The following is a 14,481-nucleotide window of genomic DNA, read 5'->3' as shown; positions in this document are numbered from 1 at the left end:
CTGGACTGGGCAATCAACACCGACCACCTCTACAAGAAAGGCCAAAGCAGAATGTATTTTTTAAGGAGGCTGCGATCTTTTAATATCTGTAGTAAACTTCTGTCAATGTTCTATCAGTCGGTGGTCGCCAGCATCCTTTTTTACGCTGTGGTGTGTTGGGGAGGCAGCACAACCAAGAGGGACTCCTCCAGGCTTGACAAGCTCAACCGACCGGCTGGCTCTGTGGTTGGCTGCAAGCTGGATTGTCTGGTGACAGTGGCAGAGGAGAGAACCACAAAGAAGCTTCTGGCCATCCTGGATGACACCAGCCACCCTCTGCACACTGTCATCAGCAACCAAAGAAGCTCCTTCAGCGACAGGCTGCTCCTCCCCAGATGCCGCACCAACAGACTAATGAACTCCTTTGTCCATCGTGCCATCACACTCAACAACTCCGCACTTGGAGGGAGGAGGGGGGGGCAGCAGGAGGAGTACAGTACAGTGGATAAAGGGAAATAGAAATAGGATAGACTGATCGAGCTTGCATAATCAATTTATTTATTGCTACTCACTCCATTATATCCATCCATTTTATTTATTTATACAATGTCTTGTTGCATTTTAGCTTGTTTTTTTCTTGCTTGTTTATGTGTCTTGTCTGTACTACCGCTGCTGGAATTTTGAATTTCCCTGAAGGAGCATTCCCAAGGGATCAATAAAGTGTCTATCTATCTATCTATCTATCTATCTATCTATCTATCTATCTATCTATCTATCTATCTATCTATCTATCTATCTATCTATCTATCTATCTATCTATCTATCTATCTATCTATCTATCTATCTATCTATCTATCTATCTATCTATCTATCTATCTATCTATCTATCTATCTATCTATCTATCTATCTATGTTTTGGACACTCGGGTTAAGAGAGGGGCGGAACTGTCAACCGACCACCATCTGGTAGTGAGTTGGATCGGGGAATGGGGGAAATTTCCGGATAGACCTGGTAAGCCCAAACGAGTAGTGCGGGTGAATTGGGAACGTCTGGAGGAGGCCCCCGTCCTAGGTATCTTCAACTCACACCTCTGGCAGAGTTTTTCTGGCATTCCTGTGGAGGTTGGGGGCATTGAGCCGGAGTGGGCGGTGTTCAAAGCCCCCATTGCTGAAGCTGCGGCAGCTAGCTGTGGCCTCATGGTCTTAGGCTCCTCAAGGGGCAGTAACCCGCGGACACCGTGGTGGACACCGGTGGTCAGGGAAGCCGTCCGATTGAAGAAGGAGGCCTTCCGGGATATGATATCCTGGAGGACTCCTGACTCGGTTGCAGGGTACCGGATTGATGAGATCCAGCCAGAAATGCTAAAGGCTCTGGGTGTTGAGGGGCTGTCATGGTTGACACGCCTATTCAACATTGCGTGGGAGTCGGGTACAGTGCCAAAGGAGTGGCAAACCGAGGTGGTGGTTCCCCTGTTCAAAAAGGGGGACCAGAGAGTGTGTGCTAATTACCGGGGTATCACACTTCTCAGCCTCCCTGGTAAGGTCTACTCCAAGGTGCTGGAAAGGAGGTTTCGGCCAATCGTCGAACCTCAGATTCAAGAGGAACAATGCGGTTTTCGCCCCGGAAGTGGAACTACGGACCAGCTCTTCACTCTCGCAAGGATCCTGGAGGGGACATGGGAGTATGCCCATCCGGTCTACATGTGTTTTGTGAATCTGGAGAAGGCGTATGACCGGGTCCCCCGGGAGAAACTGTGGGAGGTGCTGCGGGAGTATGGGGTAAGGGGGTCTCTCCTCAGGGCCATCCAATCTCTGTGCTCCCAAAGCGAGAGCTGTGTTCGCTTCCTCGGCAGCCAGTCAGTTTCGTTCTCAGTGGGTGTTGGTCTCCGCCAGGGCTGCGTCTTGTCTCCAATCTTGTTTGTGATATACATGGACAGGATATCGAGGCGTAGTCGTGGTGGGGAGGGGTTGCAGTTCGGTGGTCTGAGGATCTCGTCACTGCTTTTTGCAGATGATGTGGTCCTCATTGAATCATCGGCCTGTGATCTTCAGCACTCACTGGATCGGCTGGCAGCCGAGTGTGAAGCGGCTGGGATGAGGATCAGCACCGCTAAATCTGAGGCCATGACTCTTAGCAGGAAACCGGTGGATTGCTTACTCCGGGTAGGATATGAGTCCTTGGCCCAAGTGAAGGAGTTCAAGTACCTCAGGGTCTAGTTCGGAGTGAGGGTACGATGGAGCGTGAGATTGGCCGGAGAATCGGAGCAGCGGGGGCGGTATTGCGTTCGCTTTACCGCACCGTTGTTACGAAAAGAGAGCTGAGCCGCAAGGCAAAGCTCTCGATCTACCGGTCGATCTTCGTTCCTATCCTCACCTATGGTCATGAGGGTTGGGTGATGACCGAAAAGGACGAGATCGCGGGTACAAGCGGCCGAGATGAGTTTTTTCAGAAGGGTGGCTGGCGTCTCCCTTAGGGATAGGGTGAGAAGCTCAGCCATCCGTGAGGAACTCGGATTAGAGCCGCTGCTCCTTTACTTAGAAAGGAGTCAGCTGAGGTGGTTCGGGCATCTGGTAAGGATGCCCACTGGGCGCCTCCCTTGGGAGGTGTTTCAGGCACGTCCAGTGGGGAGGAAACCTCGGGGAAGACCCAGGACTATTATATCTCAACACTGGCCTGGAAACGCCTCGGGAGCCCCCCGTCAGAGCTGGTCAATGTGACCCGGGAAAGGGAAGTCTGGGGCCCCCTGCTTGAGCTGCTCCCCCTGCGACCCGACCCCGGATAAGCGGATGAAGATGAGATGAGATGAGACTACCAACTGGGAGAAAGAGGATTTTTTTCTAACAAATTCTATCACAGCAAAAGTAGTTTTCAGTGTTCTAGACATATTATCTGTCATTGTCCAATCAGAATCGTCAGATTCAAGTCGCGTTTCACATGGTGCCGCTTCTCTGGGCGAATTCATTGACATGGAAAATCACCCAAGCATTCTCCCATTGACTGCCAATGGGCTTCGGCCTCCTAATTGATCATTGTAGTATAATTGAATGCCCTCTTTCATATATATGATACCACCACCACTGGGACGTGGCAACAATTCTCCAAATCCATATGGGGAGGGGGGGGGGGGGTGTACTTGTGGACAGTAGGGGTGTACACTAGACATAAATAGGAAGCACACTCAGGAGGAGGAATGACCTCTCACACATATTTAATTAATTGTTTCAAATAATCCTGCCTCGTTAAATCAATGAGCTTGGTGTTTTACTTTCAAGAATAGGTTATAGACTGTGTCACTATAAAATCTGTCGATGCGCGTCTCTCAGGGTATCGTAACAAGCCACCAGACAGAGATTAAAAAAAGTTAATTAAAAAAGTAACTTATTAATTCTAAACTGCAGAAAATAGAAACATCCAAGGTGCCTTTAGAAGGAAACCTTGGAATATCTGTCTATTTCCTAACCAGCAGACCCAAGTTTACCCCAAAAACAACACAATTGATGGCAGCTCCATTGCTGTGTGGTTTTTGGAGCCATGTAAGGAGCAGAGGGGGCGGTGGATAGCAACCACCATCACATCCATTACAGTCAAGGAACATAGACGCAGCCCCATTGAAAAGAATAGGGCATGTCATGATTAGAGCCGTTATTGTAATGCGTTTTCCGCGGTGGACCAACGTAGTTATACTACATTCTGAGAGTGAGACTGGGTTTATGGGACGTGGTTAGTTTCAGTTTTTGATGGGGTCTGCTGCAGAAATCGGTTATTGTTTTGACCAATCCATAACTAGAAAGTGCACTGTGCCGCAGAACGGTTATCCAAATAACAAGGAAGTGTACAACACTTGCGTTACAGTCCTGGAGCTCTATATCTAAATAATATCATATGATACATAGATATCTATATCATATAACATATTGTGTGCGCCTCCAGACGATATTATGAATCACAAACGACTTTGTCGGGTTCTGCGACGTCTCTGGTTCTTCCACATCAACCTGAAGTCGACTGAACCGCGCGCTGCCTGCGGCCGGCTGCCTGCTGCCGGCTGCCTGCTGCCGGGCGATGGTGCCTCGCGGCAACCGGCGGCATGTCGCAGTTCATGTACTTCAGCGAGTCAAACCAAAGTTCCTTTCCCCCAATTCCTTCTCAACCATGGCTTAGATAACCCCCGCGACAGTCTCGTGGTGGAAATACAAGACACGTCAAAGAACCGACAAGAAACACTTGCGTTACAGTGTGTGTATTCACACACACACACATACACACACACACACACACACACGTGGCGCTCGCACGGTCGAGTCTCATTGGCGGGCCAACGTCTCTGGGCGGGCCAGGCAGAGTAAGGGGAGGAGCTGAGATTCCTCATGACGTCATGAGCACAGATTTCCAAATCAGCGCGCTTGAGCCTCCGTTTTTTCAAAGGCGAGCAGAACAGCTAGTGCTCGTTTTACACCAAACGCAAGTTTTAGCCACTGGGGGACCATAGGCAGGCTAGGGGAACTCATATTTATGTTAGAAAACCTCATAAATTGAGATTTTCATGTCATGGGACCTTTAAAATATATGCTTTATATTATATTTAAATATAAATATAACATTATTTAGGTATAATATTATAAGTAGACCATGTAGCTTTTATTCAATAGCAAGATCTGTTAGAGCGTGCCCTGGTCAGCAGCTCCCCCCTTCTGAAGTCGAAAAGAATCACCCGATTGAAATGCATTGGTTTAATATTGAATTAATTAAATATTAAAATATAGATTATATATCTTATACAAATATAAAATGATTTAGTTATAATATTATAAGTAGACATGTAGCTTTTATTCAATTATCGTCATAACAAGATCTGTATAGAATGTGCACTGCGAAACCCGCCCCCCCTTCTGAAGTCGAAAAGAATCACCCGATTGAAATGCATTGGTTTAATATTGAATTAATTAAATATTAAAATATGTATTATATATAAATATTCCATTATTTAATTATAATATTATAAGTAGACATGTAGCTTTTATTCAATTATCGTTATAACTAGGGCTGTCAAATTAACGCGTTAATTATATAGTGTAGTGACCTTTGACCCGGTGCGTCTTTTGCGTTTAACCAAATGGAGGCAGACGAGAACACGCTGCTCGGCCCCGTGAACGAAAAGTTGAAGTCTAAACTCCAAGACGGAACTGTTAGTTAGGGAAAGTTAGGTATTTTTTTTTGCCATTTCCTGAAATAATTTATTACCAATAGCTTTTATTACCATGTGTTCCTATAGGTGTCTAGTAACACCTCCCAATTTATCCACGGCCAAATCCTGTGGGAATCGCCTTGAGAGCCAATGGGGTGCCCAGAGGGCTTGGGTAAAAATAGTGGGAAAAAAAGAATCTACCAAAAGTGCCTTTTGAGATGGCTTACTAGGGATTTTCAAGGATGCTGAATCAATCCCAGTCTTTAGTTTTGAGTAAAAATGACTCCTTAACCCTTAAATATTGATCCGTCAAATTTAACCTATGGGTCCTGTTTTGAAAAATTGAAAAACTGTTTTGCATAATTGTATCTCTTAGTTACAGCCTAAAATGAATGTTGCTAGGTAGCATCCAGCTTAAGTTAGCTAACATTAGGCTAATGTAAAATCTAGTAGCCTACCTTAGCTAAATAAACCATTGTAAATAGTCTCTGTGTCATTGATCAACATTAATTGTGTTGTAAATTGTGTCATTTTATAGTGGGCTCACTATATGATTCAAAGTAAGATTATTGTTCATAGGTACATATCGGGCCCTATTTTAACGCTCTGAAACGCAAGTGAGAAGCGCCAAACGCAAGTAGCTTTGTGGGCGGTTCTATGACGATGTTGCTATTATACCGGCGGATAAAGATGCTGCTGTAAAAAGCAAGGAGTCAAATGTATTTCTGCTTGTGGGAACTGTCATGGTAACTCATGCCAGAACATCAATCTGCCAGATGATAATAGTAGTGAGGTAGATGCAGGGGAGTTAGATGAGGTTTGTTAAAATGTCAACTGATAACGCAAGTTTTGATTTATAATTGTTAAATTAATGATATTTTTAGGGATTTGGACTCATTTTTACTCAAAACAAATGACTGGGATAGATTTAGCACACCTAAAAAACCCTAGTTAGCCATCTCAAAAGCCACTTTTTGGTATAACTTTTTTTTTCCACAATTTTTACCCAGGCCCTCTGGGCACCCCAACTTTGATTGGCTCTCAAGGCGATTCCCAGAGGATTTGGCCATGGATAAATTGGGAGATTTTACTAGACACCTATAGGAACACATGGCCAAAAAAGCTATTGGTAATAAATTATTTCAGGAAATGCCCAAAAAAATACCTAACTTTCCCTATAACTATGTAGATAGGAACACCGTTATCTGCATTCTCTGTAGTAAGGAATATTCCTATCACCGGAGTTCATCAAATATCAACTCAACACAAAACATTTGGTAGCAACTCGCAGGTACGAGCTGCCAAAGCCCCTGAAGCTGGCGCTAGCAGGCAGCCTCGTCAAGTCACACTCGATTGAGATGCATTGAATCTTGAGTGAGATGGAAATGTCATTAATTTGATCTTAAAATGCACCGTATGTTGATGAAAGACATGTTTTAAGTAAAAAAGGCAATGAACTTTAAAGTCTATTATGTCTATTATTCATTGAATCACTCATCTGCCATAATTTACTTGAATTAAATTATTTTTAAATACTTTCTTGGAAAAATGTAAGTATGCGATTAATTTAGATTAATGAATCACAGAGCCTGTAATTAATTAGATAATTATTTTTAATCGCTTGACAGCCCTAGTAATAACAAGATCTGTAGCCTATCTGCACTTCCACCAAAGTGTAGGCCTAAGTGTGGTTCAGGTACCAGACAATATTAAAATATTTATAATATAAAAACGATGTAAAAAATAAGGTTATGGGCCGAATTCGGTTAAAATTCAGCCTCTGCTGGCCCACAACTAGATTGTCTCATTTCCTCGTTACATGCTTATGACCATGGAGCCTTTATTTTCTTGCCGTTATCATTACATCCTTTCTCGTTATATCCAGTGGTGGGCCGTCAGGGCCAGCAGGGCCTTCTCTGCTGGCCATGTCAAAATCTAAATAATATATATTATTTTTTTCTAAATTACATTAATTTGTGTCTGAACGCATCTTAATTCCATATTTTTTTCACTACTTTCAACATAATTCCAGAAGGAAAACCGTTTTTTTTTGTAAGGCTGAGCTCAGCTGAATAACACATCACAGCTAGGTTACATGCACCGGCGGGGCCAGCACCAAAAGCATTGCTACCTTTTTGCTGAAGCTGAATGTTGATGTGTAGTAACAGAACGACCCCAGGGCCCAGCAATATGCCGGCCCTGGCCCCCGGTGATGTCATCAGCGAATTTTGAATTGTTGGCGGTACAGAGTTGATAGTGAAGTACTATGGCCACCGCCTTCACAGCACCTAGCGATCCTGCTTCTGATCTCCTTCGTTTGCCTTTTTCAAGGCGATTGTTTGGAGAGAAGACAGATTTAATTTTAAGAGGAAGACCTACACTGAAGCTTGATGGGCTCACCCAGGCCGGTAAAGGTTTTGTGCGGCACTTTACAGAGTGCAACTACAGCGCTATGACTGGCTATGGGCTAGCACCGTTCAGAACAACCTATTCTACTCGCCGTGTTTGCTGTTCAACATCAGTGAGGAGACATGGAACAGCGCCGGATTTAGCAGCTTCACCAAGGCAGCTTTAAAACATCAGGCCATGGGTGATGGGTCAGTTTTACTTTTGCACTGTGTAGGAGCGATAATGTTGTTGTGGTACATTAGTTCATAACGCATTTTTTTTAATGGTTTGAAACACAAATATATTGCTGGAATTTGGGCAGTAGGCTTAATGGTAATGCTTTGTGTGGATGCCGCTTAATAAGCATATTAAATTGTGTTGTAAATTGTGTCATTTTATAGTGGGCTCACTATATGATTCAAAGTAAGATTATTGTTCATAGGTACATATCGGGCCCTATTTTAACGCTCTGAAACGCAATTGAGAAGCGCCAAACGCAAGTAGCTTTGTGGGCGGTTCTATGACGATGTTGCTATTATACCGGCGGATAAAGATGCTGCTGTAAAAAGCAAGGAGTCAAATGTATTTCTGCTTGTGGTTTGAAACACAAATATATTGCTGGAATTTGGGCAGTAGGCTTAATGGTAATGCTTTGTGTGGATGCCGCTTAATAAGCATATTAAATTAACCCGTTCACTACTACTCCTGTGGGCTTAATATTCTGGCTGGAATAGCTGTTGTAAAATATGTGGCATGAAGGCCTACTTGTATGTTTCATTTTTGTTAATGAACTGGCGTTGCACTTGTAATATTGTCGCTATAGGCTACTTTATTGAATCCATTGAAGTTGCGAAAGCATCTGGTGAAAATAACAATAACTGTGAACACTTGTTTTTGTGTCATGTGTGTGATGTGCAATCTGGTTGCGGCGTGACATAAGTCACATAAGATCTGATGGTGATGCTGCATTCTCTAGCTCTGCGGTAATGCAAAGTGGTGTGCGTGTGCGCTGTTGTTGTTGCTGAAGATCAACTTTCTTGTTGTGGATATTATGCAGTAGCGCATATTGTGGCTGTATTGGCTGTATTGGCACCTAATATGAATTTTGTGTGCATGTCTGAGTGTTTGGGGGTTGGCCGTTGGTGGAGTATGTTACTGAAGGCCCTGACTTAAACCCCACGGTACGCTACTGGTTATATCGATATGAATTCTCAAAACACAGCGGAAAAGAGAGAGAGGGAGCCATAGAGAGGGACACCAGTGGTGGGGGATCAGTGGTGTCACACCACTGATGCACTGCGGAGCCAAGTAACTGATGGGCTTAGGAGGGCATCTCCTATATAATGAATATATATATATATATATATATATATATATATATATATATATATACATATATATGGGGTTAACATTGGAGAAACGCTCCCATTCAGAATGCATTGGTTTACGCTTCGTTCTGTGGAGCACGGTTATTTTTATTTATTTTCAGTTTTTGAGGAGGTCTGCTTCAAAAATGCAAAAATGGAGATATTGACATATATATAAAGGGAGCACTATACTATCTGCGCACACCCCTTCTGAAGCCTCTCTCTCTCTCTCTCTCTCTCTCTCTCTCTCTCTCTCTCTCTCTCTCTCTCTCTCTCTCTCTCTCTCTCTCTCTCTCTCTCTCTCTCTCTCTCTCTCTCTCTCCCTCTCTCTCTCTCGTTTCGTTTTGTGGAGCACTTTAATTGTCTGAGAAACGCGCGTTCTGTGGAGCATGTTCGTTTCAGTTTTTTAGGAAGTTTGCTTGAGAAATCTGAAATATTGACATATATATAACTAGTGTGTGCACTGTACTATCTGCGCACACCCCTTCTGAAGCCTCTCTCTCTCTCGTTTTGTTTTGTGGAGCACTTTAATTGTCAGAGAAACGGGCGTTCTGTGGAACACGTTCGTTTCAGATTTGGGGGGGGCTGCTTAAAATATCGGAAATATTGACATATATATAACTAGAGGGTTCACTGTACTGTCTGCGCACACTCTCTCTCGTCTGAAAAACGCTCCCATTGAAAATGCTTTGGTTTACATTTCGTTCTGTGTAGCACGGAAACATCGGAGAAACGCTCCCATTCCGAATGCATTGGTTTACATTTCGTTCTGTGTAGCACAAAAAAAGTCGGACAATCATGCTCTGGGACACGATTCAATAGATTTATGTTTGTGCGTATGAGCACGAAATCGCGTGATACCAGGTTGCTCCGTCTGTATACATATAGGCTACATTGTGTGAGTGTGTGATATTGTGTGTGTGTGTTTGTGTGTGTGTGTGTGTGTGTGTGTGTGTGTTGATGTGTGTCTGTGTGCGTGTGTGTGCATGTGTGTGTGTGTGTGTGTGCGTGTACTTGTGCGTGAGTGTGTGCGTGTGTTGATTTGTGTCTGTGTGCGTGTGTGTGTGTGTGTCTGTGTGAGTATGTGTGTTTGTGTGAGTGTGTGTGTCTGTGAGTGTGTGTGTGTGTGTGTGTGTGTATGTGTGCGTTTTTCTGTAAGTGTGTGTCTGAGGGTGTGTGAGAAGTAGCTTCTTTCCTGTAGCAGAGCTCTAGCGCCACCAGGGGGTGAAAGAGAATCAAACTGGTCTAGACACAGATGTGGTGGTTATCATTTGAATAATTCAGATTCAATACATTTTGAATATTAACAATTAAGAAACACTATAGAAAAGGGGTCTCAAACTCGCGGCCCGGGGGCCAATTGAGGCCCGCGGGATGATATTTTGTGGCCCCCTACTTGACCTCAAAGTCTAGTGTTAGTGCGGCCCGCACGTTGTTGTCAAGTGCACATTTTTGCTGAGTGGCTTGCCACGCTATTTTATTACTTGTGATAGGGTGACCAGATGTCCCGGTTTTGCCGGGACAGTCCCAATTGTGAGTTGCGTGTCCTGAGTCCCGACAAAAGCCAAAGGACGCTAAAATGTCCCGGTTCCCACCAACCACTATGAAATGTCCCCTGTTGTCAGCGATTTCATAGCCAACGTGATCTAATTATAGCCCGATCATTAACTTAGATTGGGTCAGTTGTGCTCCTTTTTTCTGTGGAATAATTGATGCGGCCCAGCCTGACCCAGAATCTACCTCCAACGGCCCCCAGGTAAGTTGAGGTTGAGACCCCTGCTATAGAATGTAGCTACAGAATAAGACTCAAGGATATTGGTGACGAAGTCAATCAACTCACTTTATCTTCTCACTGTCCTGCTCTCCTTCCACTCTCTCTCTGTCACTCTTTCTCTCCCTCTCTCTCTCTCTCTCTCTCTCTCTCTCTCTCTCTCTCTCTCTCTCTCTCTCTCTCTCTCTCTCTCCCGGCAAATATGAAATTCTCATTAACCCCTGAGCTGAGCTAGCGCTGTACTTCTATCTCATGAACTCTGTCATGCTCTTTATTGTCTTTACCTCTACCATCTGGGGTTGTTTTTTGCGACAACGTTTATTGTGTGTGTGTGCACATGTTAGTGGTTTGTGAGTGTGTGTATTGGCATGCAAGTGTTTGTGTATTTGTGTGTGTGTGGGTTTGTGTGTGTGTGTGTGTGTGTGTGTGTGTGTGTGTGTGTGTGTGTGTGTGTGTGTGTGTGTGTGTGTGTGTGTGTGTGTGTGTGTGTGTGTGTGTGTGTGTGTGTGTGTGTGTGAGTGTGTGTGTGTGTGTGTATGTGTGTGTGTGTGTGTAAGAAAGAGAGAATGAGAAATAATGTTATACACAATCACAATTACAATTAGGGCATTTAGCAGACGCTTTTATCCAAAGCGACTTACATCGGTTAAATACACTACACTAAAGAAACTGATATATACTTAATTCAGAAACGACTACGATAATATTAGATAATATTCTAATACTGTGCTATTTTATTGAGATGCCTTTAGTATTTCAGAAGCTTCATTGTGCTGCAGTAGGCCTCCATGTACTGGTCCTGTGGATAGTGTGTTAGTTAGTGGGTTAGGTGGTTTAACAGGGTGGGGTTTGATGTGTGTGATTATGCAGAAGGCAGAGAAAGCTATGGTTCAGCCATGAAGAGGTGGAGGTTAGACACCAGAAGAACAAGCAGGAGACTGTAGGGGGCGCTGGAGAACCGCAGCTTTATTCACCAAAGGTAAGGGTATACAGTCATCAGGAAGGAGAGGAGGAGAGATGGAGAGACAAAGAGGAAGGTAAAGTAGAGCGAGTCATCATTAAAATAATAGAGAGAAAGGGAAGGTTTTTAACAACATATTTTTTAGAAACAGTCCATTCAACCACGAGGGCAGGCAAATAGGAGGGAGAGGGAGAGAGGTAGAGAGGGAGAGAGAGAGAGAGAGAGAGAGAGAGAGAGAGAGAGAGAGAGGGCGCCCCCTAGAGTGAAGGGTTCAACAGGCCGTTGTTAGATGGTCCCATACAGCTTCTCGTAATTCATCAACACCACACAAATACAAACTTTAAAAACTGTGTAAAACTGTTACAAAGCTGCTTGTTTGAGTTGAGGGTGACATTGTTTAATACTGTTTACTGACTGTTATGCTTTAGTGCATCAGTGTTTGAGTGTGTCAACATGTAACCGTGTAGAAGAAGTCAAGTCAGTAAAACACAATTTCCCAGAACTCTCCCTTCAGACCTTGAATAACTACAAACATGGAATAATTGTAGTATGATGGATCATTAAGCAGAAATTGCCATTATCGAATGGACATTATATCATGTAAAATATAAATATTAAATGTATACATAGGGGTCATTTTTAGGGGTCGTTTGGCTCTCCATGGGTTTTCTTTCATTACCCGCACATCATCTGAAACGGACTGGTTCTGAAGCCATCAGGTAACAGGTGAGTTACAGGTTAGTGACAGGTGAGTGACATTTGAGTGACAGCAGAGTGACAGGTGTGTTACAGGTGTGTTACAGGTGAGGTAGGGGTGGGCTGAACAAGCATAGGGTTAAGGATGACGTCACACACAGCCAGGCAGTGACGTTAGGAATTAAAAATTAGCTCTGATTTTCTCTGTCAGTTATAATAACAGTTAAAATCGGGTCATCATGTCCCCATAATAATATTATTGATAATATTCTCTAGATCTATCAATATATGTGGAAAATAAATTCATTACCGAGTAGAATATTGAGCGTATTTACATTACCTACATTACATGACCCCATACCTCCTGGACGTGGCCATTCAGACCCCCGGCTGGATTGACTAACAACAGCGTCCAACTATCTGGCTAAAGCATAGCTGGAAGCCGGGTCTGCGTTTAACAACAGGTCTGGATGGTTGGGCGGGACAGATAGTAAGGGAGATGATTGGCCCACTGGGCTAGTGTTTCTGGTGGAAACAGTGAATCATTCAATCATCATCAAACTATTAAAAGCAGTTTGGCACTTGTCTTCAGTACGGCTCTCGTCCATTAATCGAACAACTTAAAACTGCTAACCCACAACATTCTTGCCCTGTGTTACTGGTGGGGATGTAGATGGTCATTGGCTGCATGGGTACAGAACGCAAGCCAATCAAATCCTGGCATCCAGGTAAAATGTGTGTATAGCACCGTGTCAGTTGTACAGCAAGACGTTAGTGTGTACAACCAGCTGGCAGTGTATGTGTGGGTGTGCCTGTCTTGGATTGGTTGGTGGTTTTAATGGCACACTAAATAAATATGTGTGAGTACAAATACGGTGACATGCCATTCTAACTACTTTTAGAATAGCATACCAAAGTTCAGTGCAGTATAGTACTCAAGATGAACATAAATAATGTTTTTAGAGTATTCATTCTGTATTTCAGCACCTGGTTAGTAGATGGTAGCCATTTCTTGTTGCTAAATTGCTAAATTCATAGCATACATATGCATATACTGTCTGTAATGGTCTGAACTGATTTCTTTGGCTACCAAGGCTTTTCCGTACGTACTTATTGGCTGAGGATTCAGAAAGTACCAAAACAACAGGAAGAAATTAGCCATCTGCCAGAGAGAGAGCGAGAGAGAGAGAGAGAGAGGAAGATACAAGTGACCATGATAGAGAGAGCCCAAGAGGAAGAGAGGGAGAGCGGGACCAGGAGGAAGAGAGAGGGAGAGAGCGGGACAAAGAGGAAGAGAGGGGAGAGAGGGTGTGGGAGTGGGTGAGAGGTGGAGAAAGATCTAAAACCTCAAGTTAAAAGAAACTGAAAACTATGGTTTCTTTGGAAACAGAAGCTTGTGTTTTATTCTTTCACTTTCAAAACCAAAGAATGAAATAAGAAATCTGACTACAATAGCAAACTGAGCTAAAGGTTTAATACTAATTTCAAAGAAACTCTTTATGAACTAATAATGAGGAATAATTAATAGGCACGTATGAAATCAAGGCAATGTGTGTGGTACTGCAGGTCTCGCTACTACAGGTGTTATAATGTGAGCATGTGTGTGTGTGTTTGTGTGTGTGACTGATGGTTTGGTTCCCATACTTTCCCTCTGGTTTAGGTCCCATACTTTCCCTCTTTCTACTCTGTATTGATAAACTTCAGACTCTGTCTATCTACTGAGGAGATCCACTGTAGAGATTTGGTTAGGGTAGGGTTAGCTTGGTTCATCTGGAGGTCTGGGTAGGTTTAGCTAGGTTATTCTGCAGGTTAGGTTTAGGGTTTGCTAAATTAATCTAGAGGTAAGGTTTAGGGTTAGCTACATTATTGTAGAGGTTAGGGTTAGCTAGGTTCATCTTGAGGTAAGGGTTAGTTGGTTTCTCAGTTGATTAGCTTGAGAGTTGCTTGTCAGTGGCTTTACTTGATTCTCTCTGGCAGATACTGTCTCACAGAGCTAGTTTGTTGTTGTTGTGTTACGTGTTAAGTGTTGCTTTTATAAATAGCGTTCGTCTACCTGACCAGTTTGGGTCAAAGAATTTGAAGAGAGAGGGCAAGAGAGATAAACGGAGAGAGAGAAGAGAAGGAGAGACTTCT

General features: G+C 43.5%; 1 protein-coding gene across 1 annotated transcript in view; it reads right to left on the bottom strand.

Moving 5' to 3' along the window:
* The window catches only part of LOC132447841 (uncharacterized), a 144,843-nt gene that overhangs the window by 70,018 nt on the left and 60,344 nt on the right, over window positions 1–14,481 (bottom strand).

The sequence above is a fragment of the Gadus macrocephalus genome, chromosome 19 (assembly GCF_031168955.1).
Source record: "Gadus macrocephalus chromosome 19, ASM3116895v1".
In the NCBI taxonomy this organism is placed as follows: domain Eukaryota; kingdom Metazoa; phylum Chordata; class Actinopteri; order Gadiformes; family Gadidae; genus Gadus; species Gadus macrocephalus.
This window is presented reverse-complemented; position numbering and strand designations above follow the sequence as displayed.